The sequence below is a fragment of the Mus caroli genome, unplaced genomic scaffold (assembly GCF_978045245.1).
Source record: "Mus caroli unplaced genomic scaffold, Mus_caroli_1 scaffold_18, whole genome shotgun sequence".
In the NCBI taxonomy this organism is placed as follows: domain Eukaryota; kingdom Metazoa; phylum Chordata; class Mammalia; order Rodentia; family Muridae; genus Mus; species Mus caroli.
Genome location: NW_028227273.1, coordinates 68312742 through 68326099, shown reverse-complemented (window position 1 = coordinate 68326099; position 13358 = coordinate 68312742). Strand labels below are relative to the sequence as shown.

General features: G+C 50.0%; 1 non-coding gene across 1 annotated transcript; it reads left to right on the top strand.

The window, feature by feature from the left end:
* Positions 1-12852: 12852 nt before the first annotated feature.
* Positions 12853-13017, top strand: LOC115029826 (U1 spliceosomal RNA). Its single transcript, XR_003835383.1, has one exon. It is a non-coding gene; the product is annotated as a U1 spliceosomal RNA (small nuclear RNA).
* Positions 13018-13358: the final 341 nt, after the last annotated feature.

Sequence of the window (13358 nt, the reverse complement as noted above, 5' to 3'; positions counted from 1 at the left end):
CAAATCCCACTTCCAACAGTGTCCGCAGCAGCACCCCTGCAACGCTGGTCTGGTTCATCAGTACAACCCTCTCTCAGTTCACTGCTACAACCAGGTATGGAGGCACATGCCTCTAATTCCAGTACTTTGGAGGCAGAGGCAGGCGGATCTCCATGTGTTTGAGTCCAGCTTGGTCTATGAAGGTAGTTTCAGAATAGTCATGGCTACTTAACAGAGAGAACCCATCTAAAATAACAAACAAACAAACAAACAAACAAACTGGGCTGACGAGATAACTCAGAGGGTAAAAGTACTTGCCACCAAGTTTGACGACTCTGCTGTGGCCTCTTTAATTTGCACACATATGTGTACAGATACATAGATGTGTTTACTGTGTGCTGTATGCTGTGAGCGGTAGTGCTGGTGGACCCCACTGTTCTAATTAAGATTAGAATTAAAGAACCCACAGTATCCTGGCCTGGGTTATGCAGGTACGTGAGGTTACGTGACAAATTGCTGTCATCAAAACTGCTGAGTGAACTTGTTAAACGATAAATTCTGCTATCACAGAAAGACACAACACGTTCATCTCAGGACAGTGGGCTAGCCTGCCTCAGCCTCCCAACAGCTGGGATGACAGGTGTGTGCAGCCAGACGGTTGTTTAAGCTTCCAGTTCACAGTATTCTAGGAGAGGAGACCTTAAAAATTAACACAGACAAACACAGAGCCTAAGTCCTAGGAGGGTGCTAGTACAAACGGAGGTCTGTGAGCCAAGCCTGCCCAGGTCTAAGTCCTGCTTAGACCAGGCACTGACTGCCATCTCCTTGGGTCCAAAGGATGTGGAGGGGGGGGAGGCTAGGAGCTCTTCCCAAATCCACCCAGGCTTGAAGCCACCTCTGCTTGTTAAATGCAAATGAGACTCTTTCAAATGCTGATGAGGGCGCACAGGAGGCCCCCAGAAAGGAAAGGAAAGAAAGGGGCTGCCGAAGAGAGCCCAGAGGATGCAGAAGAGACAGCCAGACAGGAAACTCCAAAGGCAAAGACTGAGTCGCCACCGCACATCTGTGTGCAAAGTACATCAGGGCGTCCTGAAGGCCGATTGAACCTCACCAAGCACGGGCTCCACAGACCACAATGTTGACCTATAGTACTTTGAACAACAGTATCTGCGTGCTGGCGTGCTCCTGGGAGGACTACTAGCAATCCCACTTGGTATAAACAGCATCCCTTGATAGAAAGTCTAGCAGAATTGTCTTAACAGCCAGGAAGTACCTCACGCTCCCCCAAGGGCCTCAGCAGGGAGCAGATGAATGGTCTCAGAGCCCCACCTCCCAATGGCAGGTGCAGAAGCAAGTGCCAGGCTGTCACAGGGCATCACCTGCTAGCATAAATACCAGAATTTTTCACTCTGTGGCACACATGCACACAGGTTTACATGTCCACCCACAGGCAACATGCATGCACACACTCAGACACACGACAGCATTCAGTACCCACCACACAGGAGTCATCATCTCCTCTGTCTTTATACAAAAAGCCTTGCTCCAGGGAATCTGGCAAATTTAGTGCCCTAATTCCCAGATAAATAAACTGGACCATGGGCTGAGATTGTGTTGTGGGGAGCCAGGTTTCCAGTGTGGCCACTGTTCATAGAGCAGAGTACAGGACAATAATACAACCCTGCCCTTCCCTGCTTCTTGACATCCCATTCTAGAGTCCAGTAGATGGAGAGCAAGGCACACTCACCAAGGTTGTGAGCCCCTGAGCTTGAGCAGTACCCAGCCTGAGACATCCAGCGTTAACATCAGCTCCCAGCATAAGCATCAGGTCCTAGAACCCAGCATCAGCATCTGGCATCAGCAGCCAGTATCCAACATCAGCTTTAGCACCCAGCATAAGGACTTAGCCTAGGTTCCAGGAGCAGCGAAACGAAGGTTGGTTATGTTACTTTTCCTTTAAGGGTTTACACACACACACACACACACACACTCCCTCGGCAAAGCCTTACTCTCTGAGGTGTATCTTCAGGGAATCGGCCATCGTCAATGCTGTTTTACTTTAAGTGCAACATTAGCCTGTTGTCAGGAGAAGACAAGAAACTGAGTTGGGGGGACCAAAGGCATTGTCTATAGTGGGTGGTCGGTCAGGATACCAAGGCCATCCACAGGGCCACAGTGGAGAATTGTGCCACTCCTCACAGACATTCATGACACAGGAGAGAGCCCACAAACGTTGTAGTGACTTGTTCTTCCTCTTCCAGGCAGCCTGCCAGGCTTAAGCAGGATGACCACAATACATGGCCCTATGGGCCAGACCTGATCTTCAGTCAGGACTAACTCCATCACTCACCTACCTGGGGCTCAGATCTGAGGAGACAGGGAAGATAAGGAAACAGACCTTAGCCTCAGTAGCCACACCACGTGGTAGAAACCAAGAGTTGTCCGTGTCTACTGCCAGAAATGCTGGGCCTGAGGTTTCAATGCACAGGCCGATGCTCTTACTCCCCTGGGGCAGCCTGAGGCTCCTCCTCAGAGACCCTAGTACCCTGCAGGCCATCCAGCCAAGGCCACTCCCTGCGGAGTGGGATCCAAACTCAATTCCTCTCTTCTTCATGCATGTTTTTCCTGGAGCCAGATCCATGCTTTTCAGCATCCTCTTTGAGATAAAAATCAAAAAACAAATCTTAGAGGCCATCTCCAAAAACCACAGACCAGCTGGGATTGAATGAAAATGAAGACTGCGGTTCCCCTCCGGGGAAGGAGGACTTCCTGCTCCACTACAGAGCTGCTGAGTTGGCAGCCCCATGACCAGGCAGAGACTCCTGGGGTCCTGGGGCACCAGGCTGCGGAAGCCCAGTAGGACGGGGACAGTGGACAGCTGCTAATTCTGTGCCCATAGTAACTAGAATCCTGGGTCCCCTGCTCCCAGTGACTGAGGCTGCAATCAATGAAGCACTTGAATGGCTCCCCCAAATTCATAACCACACAGTGTCAGAGGGGGATTAATGTATCTCTTATAGATGTGATCTCATCAGGTTAAGATGAGGCATCCTGGCCTAAGTTTGGCCCTACATCCAAGTACAGATATCCTTAGCTTGGTATGGTGGCTCGTGCATCTGATCTCAGTACTGGGGAGGTCAAGGCAAGAGGTCAAGGCCAGCTTTGGCTACTGGAGACCCTGTCTAAAACCTGATAAACAAAGCTGGGTATCCTGGCACATGGCTTTACTCCCAGCACTGGGGAGCCAGAGGCAGGTAGAGCTCTCTGAGTTCAAGGCTAGCCAAGGCTACACAGTGAGACACTATCTCAAAAACAAAACAAAATAAACAACGTGAAAAACAAAACAGAGTAAAAATAAACAGGCCAGAAATGCCTATAATATATGGAACTTAAGAGGCTGAGGCAGGAGACTTGCCATGAGTTCAAGGTCCAGCCTGCGCTACAGAGGGAGACTCTATCTCAAAAAGAACAGAAGAAGGCAACCAAAGTAAGAGAATCCATGTAGGAGACACGGGGGAGAGGTCGGTGGTGACAGAAGCAGAGTGCGGTGACGCAGCCACAAAACAAGGGGTACCTGAAGCTGCCACAGGAGGCAGAAGCAGAAGAGAGCCACCAAGAGTTGTCAAATAGAGGGTGTGAGGTCGTGTCTCAAGGAGTAGAACACCATGGGGTGGGCAGTGTGGGACGGAGTGTCATGGCCTAGAGGGATGTGCTAGGTGGCTTTAAATGTCATGTTGACCCAACCTAGAGTTGCCTTAGAAGAAAGCTTCAAGCTTGGGGGGGGGGCGGGGGGGGGGGGATGGCGCACGCCTTTAGTCCCCACAATTGGGAAGCAGAGGCAGGCGGATTTCTTGAGTTCCAGGCCAGCCTGGTCTACAGAGGGAGTTCCAGGATAGCCAGGGCTACACAGAGAAACCCTGTCTTGGGGAGAAAAAAAAAGGAGAAGGAGGAGGAGGAAGAGGAGGATAAAGAGGAGGAGGAAGAAGAGGAGCAGGAAGTGGCTATAGTTGTAGAATTATCTGGTTCAGTGGTTCTCAGCCTTCCTAATGCTTTTCTTTGATATAGTTCTTCATGTTGTCATGACCCCCAACTATAAATTTATTTCATTGCTACCTCATGACTGTAATTTTGCTACTGTTATGAATTGTTAACATAAATATCTGATATACAGGCTCTCTGCTATACCACCCCAAGGGACTGAGACCCACAGATTGAGAGCTGCTGATGCAGATCAAGTTGGTCGGTAGGGGGATTATCTTGATAGTTCATTGGAGTGGGATGACTCTCCCTGAATGGGAGCAGTACTATTTCCCAGACAGGAATGGATAAAACCACTGTCTCTCTCCTCTTGACAGTGGATGTGACATTTTAAGTTCCAGCCTTGACTTCCATGCAATGGAGGCTGTACCTGCAACTGTGAGCTGAATAAAGCCTTCCCCTCACAGTTGCTTTTGGTCAGGATATCTTTTTGTTTTTGTTTTTGTTTTTGTTTTTCTGAGGCAGGGTTTCTCTGTGTAGCCCTGGCTGTCCTGGAACTCACTTTGTAGACCAGGCTGGCCTCGAACTCAGAAATCTGTCTGCCTCTGCCTCCCAAGTGCTGGGATTAAAGGTGTGCGCCACCACCACCTACCATTGGTCAGGATATCTTTTTTTTTTTTTTTTAAGATTTATTTATTTATTATATGTAAGTACACTGTAGCTGTCTTCAGACACTCCAGAAGAGTGAGTCAGATCTCGTTATGGATGGTTGTGAACCACCATGTGGTTGCTGGGATTTGAACTCTGGACCTTTGGAAGAGCAGTCGGGTGCTCTTACCCACTGAGCCATCTCACCAGCCCTGGTCAGGATATCTTAATGCAGAGATGGAAATGAAACTCGAGCAAAGGAGCAGCACACTGTGGAGTGGCACAGGCAGAAGTGACATGCGGGCCGGGCGTGGTGGCGCACGCCTTTAATCCCAGCACTCCGGAGGCAGAGGCAGGCGGATTTCTGAGTTCGTGGCCAGCCTGGTCTACAGAGTGAGTTCCAGGACAGCCAGAGCTATACAGAGAAACCCTGTCTCGAAAAAACAAAAAAAAAAAAAAAAGAAGTGACATGCGGGACAGGCTGTGGAGTGGCACAGGCAGAGGTCACATGCGGGACAGGCTGTGGAGTGGCACAGGCAGAGGTCACATGAGGGGAGCATTCACTGGGTGGGTCAGGCCCTGCCTAGGACCTGACTCTGACCCCCAGAACTGAAGAACCAGATCTTTGGTTTTCGGTCTTTTGTGACAGCATCCTGTCACGCAGGTTATTAACTTGGCAACCCCAAACAGCAGTCCTGAGTCACCGAGCCCAGAATGTGTTTCGAAGGTTACCCCCGCCCCTGCCCTCCCGCTATGGGAGAGCATTAGTGTCCACTCTGCTATCCTTGGAGGAGATGCAACCTGTGAGCCACTGGGGCTTCTCCATGCTGCCTGTTGTTCTGAAGCCACGGAACTAAGAAAAGAACAGAACCTTCCATCCCTGCTCCAAAAAGGCCTTCCCAAGGGGATACTCCTGGCAGAAGATGGTCCCAGGAATGTGAGTCTGGAGAGAAGGCCTGGTTGCTTGGATACAGACCACCCTCCCAGCCCTCGTGCAAGCTCCTAGGTGCCTACAGGCATGAGAAGAGATGATGGCACTCAAGCAAACACAAACTCCACTGTGGTGATGAGAAGTTGTAACCCTGTGCTGGGGAGGTGGAAACTGGAGATCTCTGGAGCTAGCCAGCCCAGCTTGCTTGGCAAGTTCCAAGCCAGGGAGATACCTTGTATCAAAACAAAGAAAAGGGAGACAGCCCTGAGATTGTCCTCTGACATCATGAACATGCAAGTGTGTGTGCGACACACATACAGCAATGAATAGTAGAGTTTCACTCCCTATAAAGCAGCAGCAGCCAGTAGCTGCTCGGCAGAACAGGCAGGAAGTCTCCCGCGCCTCTTTGGAGAAAAGGCCGCTGAGATCAAAGACAGAAGATGAAGGCTTGCTGGTGCAGCATCCTCCAACCTGTGCCTCCTGCACTTGGCCACATTTTCTTTCATCTGATTCCACACGTCCCTCACATCCTCTCATCCCAAACTGTGCTAACAAAGCCTTTGGCTTCTGATGTTCTGGGGCTCTCCCACCCCACACAGGACACACAGGACTGGTTAAGAGGCCAAGGATACAACCCAATGGGGCTTTGCCACAAAGCTCTCCCTGAGTTCTCTCTCATCCCTACTGATCTGTGTCTGCAAGCCTGGGCTGCACAGGAAGATGCTTTGATGGGCAGTGCGGTCTATGGTCTGTAGAAGGACAAAGTCCCTACAGACATGTCAGCTAGCCTCTGTAGTGACAAAAACACAACTAAAATGTGCATCCCACTTCTGTCCCCAACTCCTGGACCTGTTGGTTCATTCACTGCTGCTTATCACCTTGATAAATGATGAAGACATGGGCACCTCCTGCTCTAGGTGACAGAGGATACTCATCTTCACCGTATGAAACAGCAAGCGCTGAAGTGTCTCCTGGAGAATGTATTTTGGTGGCAGAGCACCTGACCAGCATGTGTGACGTCCTAGGTCCTTTCCCAGTAGTAGGGGCAAAATCTGTAATCAAGTGCTGAGCCACAGCTGCCCTCCTGTGCTCAGCTGACCTGATTCATCATGGAGAGGTGATATGCAGACCTACAGCTTCAAAACCAGAGATACCCAAGGACAGAGCCTTTCTTCTCCCCTCCTCTCCCCTTCCTTCCCCTCCTCTCTCCTATTTTCTCCTGCCCACCAGGGAAATGACCACAGGTCAGGCCCTTTGGATTCCACCTGTCAAGAGAGTTCCAGGACAACTCACAGACACCTTGGCATGTTCTTCCTCACTGAGGACCTATCCCATCAGCCCTGTAAGGACAACTGTGCACTAAACACATTCCTGGCCAAGAGAATGCAAAGCCATCCTAATGTATGGTCAACCACTGTTAATGTAGCAACAAGGTCTGTTAAGAAAATCTCCTGGACAAAAGCATGGAGTCTCTGGCCCGAGGAGAGGCCTAACATGCCAGTTGGGCTGACCAAGGGGGCTACTCCTAGGAAGGCAGGCTCACCCTAAGCCATGACAAAGAGATAGGAGGAACAATTTTTTCTTTAATGAGATTCTGTACCTTTCCTTCCCAAATTCCTGCCTCTACCCACCTGCCCCTGCTCCCAGTGCAGTCTGTGTAAGCTGAGCACCCGTGAGGTCTGCTGGGTCTGCCTACCTTCCTGAGTCCCAAATCAGAAAGAAACAACTTTTCCTTCTCTCTCTCCCTCCCTCCCTCCCTCCCTCCCTCCCTCCCTCCCTCCCTCGCTCTCTTTTTTTTTCTGTCTCTTCCAGATTCTGGCCAGAACCTGAGTCTGCTTTTTCTGATGCTTTGGACTTCTTTTTCTTTAAAGCACCCTCTCTGTCGCATGGACGCCTGTCTGCTATGGCTTTCCCTTCTCTATTTCCTCCTATGGGTCACAACTGAGGGCTAACGCTGCCTGTTTGGGGTGGGGGTCGGGGGTGGGGGGGTTTCTAAACTCAAATCCAATTGTCCTTGAGCTTCTGTGAATGTGTGTGTGTTTGCACATACCACTTCATGCTTGTAGAGGTCAGAGGATAACTCTTGGGAGACCATTCTCTTCTTCTCTTGCGTGGATCCTTGGATTAAATGCAGGTTGTCAGGCTTGGCAGCAAGTTTTTTTTCCCACCCAGTTAGCCCAGAGGAGCACTTTCTGAAGTGTTGCTTTGCAGGGCTGCAGCACCAAGACCAGCACCAGATGGGAAACCAGGGGACCTGAGAAGAGCTGGGTTCCTCTACCACATGCTGCAATGGCCTCCGGGGGCACATGGACTCCGTAGAGACATGCTATGAGCCTTCTGGTGTGGTTCCACATTCAGTCTCCCCACTACGGTGTGTGAATTTCGCTCAGGCGGACAAAATGCAGAGCTCTAGGCTGCACTTCACCTTACACTGGCATCGGATGTTAGACTTGTAGGAAGTGCCAATAAACCACTCAGGGGTGGGAGAATGAAACCTAAGATGGGGGCCCAGCCAGGATGAGAACCAAGGCAGGCTGAGGCAGAGGAGGCAGGGGTTCCCAAGCTCCCGGATGTCCATGGGCCTGTGAAGAACACGGGGGTGGAGCAGGACTCAATCAGTGTTCCCAGGAACAGTAACACTAGCCACACCCCTGCACTGTAGCACCCAGGTCTTCACAGGTTGTCTTCCTTGTCTCTGAACTACCAGCTCTTGGGATGCAGCTCGGCTCCACTGTGTGTCCTATTCGCTGTGGCTGTGGTCGGCAGCTCTGCTCTAAGTCCTCACTCATCAGAGAGCAGACTGGACATGCTCAAGCCTGGCAGACCTGGGGCAGATCTGTAACTCTCGTTGTAATTGTTGTTTGAGTGTGTATGCGGGTTCACGGGAGAGGCACACCAATGTACACATGTCATCCTTGTGAACACCACCTCCCTCCTTTGAGACAGCATCTCCCATTAGTCTGTAGATCACCAATTAGCTGAGACCAGAGATCTTCCTGTGTCTACTTCCCCAGCACTGGGGTTACAAGTGTACACAGCATGGCCAGCTTTCTTATGTCGGTTCTGGACATCTAACTCTGGTCCTCATATGTACACAGCTTCACCAAGCCAGCCAGCCCTGTGGCCCCAGTCCTCCCCTTCCTAGACTGAGGCAAGATTATTATTCCGTAGCCCATGCTGGCCATAAAACTCACAAGACCCTTCCTGTCTCGGACCCTTGAGCACTGAGATTACGGATGTGTGCCACCATGCCTGGCTTTAACTCCATTTCTCTGGATGTGGCGTCATCAGGAGGAGTGGGGAGAAGAGAAGAGCAGATGGGAACGATTCATTTTATTTATGGTTTCACAGGTTTCTGTGCTTTGCTGAAGACACACGTGCGCTTGTGGGCTTTTCGGGTGCGTCTTTATTTCTCGATCACAGTCCCTGCCATGGCCTTACCCTTCCTTCTCTTCTCCATCCCCTCCTATGGCCACTGCTGAGAGCTAAGGCTGCCTGCTGGGCGGAGGCAGGGCCGGGGCGGGGGTGGGGTGGGGTCTTCTAAACTCAAATCCAGTTGTTCTTGAGCGTGTGTGTGTGTGTGTGTGTGTGTGTGTGTGTGTGTGTGTGTGTTTGCATGTGTGTGTTTGCACGTGCCACTTCATGCTTGTGGAGATAGATCAGAGGACAGCTTTTTGGGTGCCAGTTCTCTCTGCTGCAGGGATCCTGGAATTAAATTCACGTTGTTGGGTTTAGCCACAAGTTTTTTGTGCAGTTTTTGTTGTTTTTGTTTTGTTTTGTTTTGTTTTTGTTTTAGTTTTTCACTCACTCAGCCCTTCAGAAAGTGCACTTGTGGCCAAAAGACCTCATGGACTTGAAGTCAGGACAGGAACAAATGCACAGAGTAAAGTCTTGTGAACAGCCTCAGATTCCTTTTTTTTTTTTTTTTTTTTAAAGATTTATTTATTTATTATATGTAAGTACACTGTAGCTGTCTTTGTCTTCAGACGCACCAGAAGAGGGCACCAGATCTCATTACGGGTGGTTGTGAGCCACCATGTGGTTGCTGGGATTTGAACTTCGGACCTTTGGAAGAGCAGTCGGGTGCTCTTACCCACTGAGCCATCTCACCAGCCCCCCAGATTCCTTTTTATAGGGAGCAGAGAGCAAAGGAAGTGTGGGGAAGGCAGGCACGGTGAGCTGAGCAGGAGGGGAACTGGGACTGACCTGATCTAATCCATTGTCTCCTCCAGGTGAGGACACCTAATGAATATGGGAGGGGCCTAAAATTTAGGACTCCCTGGAGACTGCCAGGATGATGTCAGGCTGCTCAGAAAACCCACTCTACCCCTGCCTGCCAAGGAGAGGCTGTAAGGCAGGGTGGCAGCTTTGCTTTTAATCCCATTCTAAAGCCCAGGAAACAGAGAATGGGAGGCCCTGCTCTGCTGAGCTGGGGGTGATGCCTGAGCCCAGCTCTGCCTGCTCTCAAAGACCTTACTCTGAGCTCACTGCCCGGCGTGGAGGAGACTGAAGAGAGAGTGCCTTCTCTGGTGCATGATAAGAAGCTCAGAGAATGGGGGTGGGATGCAAAGACAAGGACACTTAAGGACCCTCCTGGCTGCTGGTAACACAGAGACAAAGCTGTTAGCGAGAAGGCAAACAGGAATCAAAACCCAGGGACCCAGCTTGGCTGAAAACCAGGAGACTCTGCCCTCCAGAGGATACCAAGCCGGGTCCAAAGACAACTCAGGGCCGAGGCTGGCCTGGGGTGGGTGGAGCCGGAGGATTGTCAGGGACCGCAGGGCTTGGTGTTAGGCAGCAAGGCGAATATTAGAAAGTTTAGAGGCTACTGAGGATGAACTCAGCCCTTAGTGGCAGCTCATAGCTTCATTTCCCATTTCTCTAGGAAACGGAAACAATGCACTTTTCTCCTTGAGATTTAAATTACTAAAGAAAAACATAGTGCTAGCCTGGCCTTGTTTAGACTCATTAAGGGAAAAGCTACCTCTCACCGCATCCCCCCCAGTCAAAAAAAAAAAAAAAAAATGGAACCTACCTACCTCTACCCCGTGTAGAAAGACAACTTTGACTGTTCCCCTTGCCTGCTCCCACAACAGTGCCTCCTCCCTTAACCTTAACCTTAACCTTAACCTTAACCTTAACCTTAACCTTAACCTTAACCTTAACCTTAACCTTAACCTGAATCCAGCTGGACCTGTCAATCACCTGACCCAGGGACGACGTCAGGAAAGCTGATTTGTGGGAAGATGGGAAGAGTAACTATCCCTTTAATGAGATAATGTATTTATCCTTCCCCAAAGCCCCTCCCTCAGTGCAGCCATTTACTGAGTCCTGGCCCAAAGGGGTAAGAACTCAGAAAAGGTCAACGTTTTCTTTCCCTTCTGTTTCTTTTTCTTTTTTAATTTTTTAAATTTTACTTATTGTATGAGCGTTTTGCTACATATACATCTGCAGGCCAGAAGAGGGCGTCTGATCTCATTACAGATGGCTGTGAGCCACCATGTGGTTGCTGGGAATTGAGCTCAGGACCTCTGGAAGAGCAGTCAGTGCTCTTAACCACCAGGCCATCTCGCCAGCCCCTGTTTCTTTTCCTTTCAGATACTGACCACAAGGCCAAGTGTGCATTCCCTGACACTCTGGACTTTCTCCTCTTCTGAAATCCCACTTCCTCGGCCGCCCCTTCCACCACACAGCTGCTTGCTGACCCCCCTTGCTGAACCTGCCTGCTTTCTTAGACCCTGAGCCGATAGGCGGCTTCCTCTCTTCCTCTTGCCCAGCTCTGTCCTCCTGGCAGCGTCCAGGAGCCTCTTCTTGTCTGTCCTGCTGCTTTCCATTCAAATTCTAATAAAATGGTCTTTGAGTAGATTTCTAAATTCTTCTATTTATGATCCTGAGAACGCAAAGGAAAATCCCCACTTCTCCAGTAACATGAGCCTGCCCTGGCCCTGGCGGCACTTTCAGTCCCCCACCTGCTGGAGGGCTTGGTCTGAGCCAAGATGGAGCCCACTAACACCCAGCTGGAAACAGCCCTCCTTGCTACTCCTCCCTTCTCTGCAGGAGGATGCTGGGGTGACACCCACAGCCCTGGGGGACATTTTTCTGGCTTCCTCTCTGGGCTGAGGGTATATGATGGTTCTCACATTTGTAATCCTTTTAAAGATTTGTTTAATGATTTTATGCCAGTGTTTGTTGGTTGGTTTATTAGTGCTGTGTGTACCAGTGTTCAGCCTGCATGTATTCATATGTGTCATTTGTGTCCCTGGTCCCTGTAAAAGTCAGATAGGGGCATTAAATCTCTTGGAACTGGAATCACAATCATGAGGTGCTGTGTGGGTGCTGGGAACAGAACCCAGGTACCCTGCAAGGGCAGCAAGTGCTCTAACCACTGAGCCATGTCTCCAGTACCCATCTTTAATTTTTTAATTAATTTATTTATTTATTCATTTTGTGGGAGTGTGGGTGGGTGGGTGGGTGCCACAGAATGCATGTAGTGGCTAGAGGATAGCTTGCAGGACTGGTTCTCTTCATCCGTTATGGATTCCAGAGGTCAGATTCAGTCAGGCTTGGTGGCAAGAGCTTTTACCTGCTTTTATCTCTGGCTCTTTAGGATGTCTCTGTCTGTCTCTGTGTCTCTCCATGTCTCTGTCTCTGTTTCTCTCTGTCTCTGTCTGTCTGTCTTTCTGTCTCTCTAAATACACACACACACACGCACATGCACGCAGGCACACACATGCACGCGCACACACACACATACATAAAAACAAACTAAAATCTTTTCAAAGGTATTATGTTGTAATGTTACAGTCCACCTGCCTTCCACACTCAAAGGTAAGGTCAGGCATCCTCAGGTGTGTCCTGGTAGCCACTGGTAGCCCCAGCACTGGAGCACCCAAGATGGTGCCTGTAGCGATTGTCAGCACAGCATCCTTACCACTGATACTGTACTGCTTATCTTTTTAATTTATGACCAAATACTGACGTAAAACACTTCAGTAAAAAGAGCTTTCTTTTGGCTCATGGTTTGAGTGAATGCAGTCACCATGGTGGGGAGGGTTGCAGCAGGGGAGTGAGGCTGCTCCCTCAGCTCTGGGCAGATCAGGAAGACAGCAGAGACGAATGTGGGTGCTCAGTTGGCTTATTGCTTTGTCTCTTTTTTTTTCAATTAGGGACACATCCCATGAGATTGTGAGGCCCACACCCAGTATAGACCTTCCCTACTGAGCTATCCCCCCAGGAAACATGCCCACAGACACTCTTGGGGATGTGTCTCCTGGGTGATTCCACCCGATCAAGTTGGCAATTAAGATTAACTACTGATACTTACCTGGCAGGGGAGATACCATGATCACGAAGGTGGTTTTCCCAGGGCGAGGCTCACCCATTGCACTTTGGGGTGTGTTGACCCCTGCGATTTCCCCAAATGCGGGAAACTCGACTGCATAATTTGTGGTAGTGGGGGACTGCGTTCGCGCTCTCCCCTGTAAAAAAAAAAAAAAAAGATTAACTACTGCCATCGTCCTTATCACTACCATCACCACCATCACTGTGACTATCACCATGACATCACCATCACCACCATCACTGTGACCATCACCATGACATCACCATCACCACCATCACCATGACATCACCATCACCACCATCACTGTGACCATCACCATGACATCACCATCAACACCATGACCATCTCCATGACATCACCATCACCATCAACACCATGACCATCTCCATGACATCACCATCACCTTCAACACCATCACAACCATCACCATCACCACCATCACCACCAACACATGACCATCACCACCACATTACCATCACC